The 4,119-nt window shown below is 39.9% G+C and overlaps 1 pseudogene; it reads right to left on the bottom strand.

The window, feature by feature from the left end:
* Window positions 1-219: 219 nt before the first annotated feature.
* Window positions 220-498, bottom strand: LOC121460944 (annotated as a pseudogene).
* Window positions 499-4,119: the final 3,621 nt, after the last annotated feature.

Raw genomic sequence — 4,119 nt, 5'->3', positions numbered from 1 at the left:
GTGGAGCTGCTGTTTTCATGAAGAATCACTCCTACAATAGGGGCACTAGTCAATTCGTAAAGGTGGAGCCCCAGGATTCGATAACCTTGTGAAATTCCCATTCTTAGTTACAATTTGATACTGCTACCATGGTAAATGAATTTTTTTTAGGTAAATTAACCCATTTATTTAGTTGGCTGTGCACTATTGAGTAGGCTTGGGCATCAAATGGTAGCACTTTTACTGGTCTTTCAGTTCCTTCAGTCTTCTGATGGCAGACTTCACTGTGACCGCAGAAGTCGTGTTGTAGGTCCAGGCCCCGCCAGCCACTGTTTACATGCAGGAGCCACAGTGCCAGATGCTGACCGCTTGTCTCTTCATCTTGGTCTTGCCACAGAAGGAGCATGTGTACTTGGCGTGCTGGCTGATTTCAATTTTCTTCACCATTTTCCAGAGGGAGGCACCATAGCGGGTCCTGTATTTCCCGACCATCCCGACCTTTTTGGTGCGTTTAGCCATGTCGCCGGAACCTAAGCCAAGCACGGAGAGGAAGAGGTAAATGAATTTTTATGTGAGATTTGGAAGGGGAAACGCTCAACATCCAGAGTGTATATACAGTGTATATTGTGTATGTGTATTTTTATATGTACACATATGATGAACAGACACAGTGAGGAACTTGTGAATTTCTACCAACTTCTTTCATGCCTCTACCCCTTTTCTGAGGCTCTCCTTGTTGTCACTAATTTTGGAGCAATAGAATTTTTCAGCATCATATCAGACCCAGTGACATTATCTTACTGTATAACTTGGGTTTCTGGTTACACCAGTATTATCTACATATTGCAAAGTATAAGACAACAGTGGGGGAACATTTTATATTCAGAGGAGTATACTTTAAAATAATAAGAGACATCCAATAGGGCAACATTGTGGAAAAAGTTCCATTATCTTCAGTGGAGAGAAATGTCATATTTATTCTTCTAAACCAGTTTGATTGTTTTCCTCCTCTGATGGAGGAAGGTCATTGGTTAAGTAATAAAGAAACTGCTTGGTCTCATAGGTTAGAACATAGGTGGGTGGAGTAAACAGAACAGAATGCTGGGAGGAAAAGGAAGTGAGCTCAGACTCGACAGCTCTGCTCTCTGGAGCGGAGGCCATGCTCCCCTCTCCTGGGCAGACGCAGGTGATGAAGCAAGCTGCCAGGTCAGACATGCTGAATCTTTCCTGGTAAGACTGTTGCTACACAGATTATTAGAGATGGGTTGATCAGGATATGAGAATTAGCCAGTAAGAGCTAGAGCTAATGGGCCAAGCAGTGTTTAAAAGAATACAGTGTCCATGTAATTATTTCGTGGCATAAGCTAGCAGGTGGCCGGGGTGCTGGGGACGCAGCCCCGCTGCTCCTATTATACAGCACTCCTCCAACAGGGCTTGTAGGGAAAACTATCTTTAATCCTCTTAAGAGATCCTCTTTGTTATAAGAACCCAGGGAATCAGAAGACTGCCTGTGGTCTGACTTCTTCCTGGGTTCCATCAGCAGGTCGGGTCAGGCCCTCATTCCATGGAGGGTCAGGAGATCCATTACTGACAGTCCTATGGGCCCTTCTTACCTTACCTCTCTCAGACTGGTCTGTCAGGCTCTTGTTGCACCAGAGTAATTCTGCATGCCCAACTCTGGAAGGTTCTGCCACGTATACCCTGGGGCATGGGTAAAAATACTGAAAATGGGTCCAGGGTCTTTATCCATGTTGTGATTCCCTGATTTATGTGGCCATTTCCCTTATTAACTTGCAAAAATGATTTATGTTAAGTCAAGGGGATTCCTGGGGACCCAATTAATAAGATGATTAAATTTCATATATTTATCAATTCATAGTTCAATAAATAGTTCCTGGAACCACTAGAAAATGATACTGTTCATTTGCTGTTTACCTCTGACTACACCGGGACAACAAATGGACATTTTAAAAGGGTCCTCTTACTTCTCTGATATGGGAGTCCCCTCTGTATGCTGTGATTACCATTAATGAATAAAGAAACTGCTTTGGACCTATAGCAGGGCAGAACTTAGGTAGGTAGGGAAAACTAAACTGAATGCTGGGAGAAATGAGGTGGAGTCAGAGAGAAGCCACAACCACATGGCGATACACAAATTAATAGAGATGGGTTAAATTAAGATATAAGAGTTAGCCAATAAGAAGTTAGCGCTAATGGGCCAAGCAGTGATGTGAATAATATAGTTTCTGTGTAGTTATTTTGGGGCTGAGTGGCTGGGAACAAACTAGTAGCCCCCTCCTACAGTACTCCTAATCTTTACCCACAAAATGTGAGTAAACTATGACTTGATTGCACATTTAATGCACCCTTGTATCTCTGATTGAGTCTTTAAATTGTTGGCATTATTCCTAAATTTATAAGATTTATGTGCAAGCTGGCATTGGTGATGCATGCCTTTAATCTAAGTACTTAGGAGGCAGAGGCAGGTGGATCTCTGTGAGTTCTAGGCCAACCTGGTCTACAAGAGCTAGTTTCAGAACAGGCTCCAAAGCTACAGACAAACCCTGTCTCAAAAAAAAAAAACAAAGAAATAAGAATTCTGTGTAAATGAATTATTGAAAGTACAGTGCTTAATAAACTATTTCTTTATAAAAATTTCTTGTTTACATTTGATAGCTATTTGCTTGGCTGTTATTTCTAGATGATTTGTTATCAAAACTCCTGGAGTCAATTCTTATTATGCAGTGAGTGATTTATCTCCAAAGGTCCTACTTTGAAGCCCTAACCTACTGTACCATGGGATATGACTTTACTTGAGGTGGGACCATTGTAGATAGTCGAGGACATATTGGAGTTGGTGGGTCTCTAATTAGGTACAAGTTGTTTTCTTACAAAGAGAAAACTGTCAGAGGTGAGAGTGTTCTATAAATCAAAGAATGCTGCATATGGCCAACAAACCTCCAGTGGTCAGAGAACCAGTCCCTCTTGTCCCCCAGCCAGGCAAACCTTGAGGAAATATTTCTGTTGTCTACAGCACTTAACTTAAGATACGGTGTTCGAAAGCTTTGAAAAGGTAATACAACCACTACTACTTAATCAAAGGGGGACAGATTCATTTGGTTAAAATGCAGGTCTCTATTGTTTATCTTTGTTTCATCTGGGCATTTGATTACAGAACCATTTTCAAACTGCTGCAGGTTTTAGGAGATTGATGTCAAATATGGTGTATATCCCCAGAAGGACTGGGGTCTAATTATTGATGACTCTTAAGGTTAAGTGTTTAAAGAACTATTTTAAATTCTATGTAATGAAAAATTCTAGCATTGCTCTTTTTTTTTTTTTTTTTTTTTTTTTTTTTTGGGAAGCGTGTATGAAACCTAGGTCTTTGAAATTCCTAGTATTTTCTTCATGATTATTCTGGTAAAAGCAGAAAAGTTGGCTGCTAACATGTCTTTATCTTCCTTCCTGGAAATCTAGCCCTTCAATTCTTTCTTGCTTTCTCTATGAATGTTTCTGTAGACTCTAAAGTTTAAGAGTGCAAATAATTTGTACTTGAGATGTATTTGTGGTATGTGTGGTCACAGGTCCCTGGAGCTTGAAGATCAAATGGAACATCACAAGCCACTCTTTGCAAAGTGCTCGGAGAACACTTTGTTTCCCAGGAGTTGGGGCTATTACGCATAGCTCTCGAGTTCCTAAGATTTTAGTTGTTGAGGAGATAGGTAAGGTTCATCTTTCCAGTTATGCTTTGCAAAAATATGGAAAGCTATGCAAAACTGAAGACTTTGGTATTTCTAACAATGTTTTGTCTGCAATGGAAATGGAGCACACTTTTTTACTGATGAATATTTAAAAATCTCAGAGGCCATTACTAAAATTAAACACATTTCTATTTGTGAGTTTTGAGTTCTGCATTCTTGTTAGAGTTCGTGATAGTATTAATTATACATATGATAGCTTACTTTCAATTCACCTCGCCAGGGGAATGAAACTCTCAAATTGTTGCAAATAACAGATGTGCCTGCTTATATGCGCTGTTTATAATTTTTAAGTCTTTATTATCTCCATACATTTAACTGGAGAGAACATCTAATGTTGCATATAAATGACTTAACATTTTGAGATGCTGGAGATTTACAT

The sequence above is a fragment of the Microtus oregoni genome, unplaced genomic scaffold, assembly GCF_018167655.1.
Source record: "Microtus oregoni isolate MIOR12 unplaced genomic scaffold, Mior012 000021F_ref0000039, whole genome shotgun sequence".
Classification (NCBI taxonomy): Eukaryota; Metazoa; Chordata; class Mammalia; order Rodentia; family Cricetidae; genus Microtus; species Microtus oregoni.
This window is presented reverse-complemented; position numbering and strand designations above follow the sequence as displayed.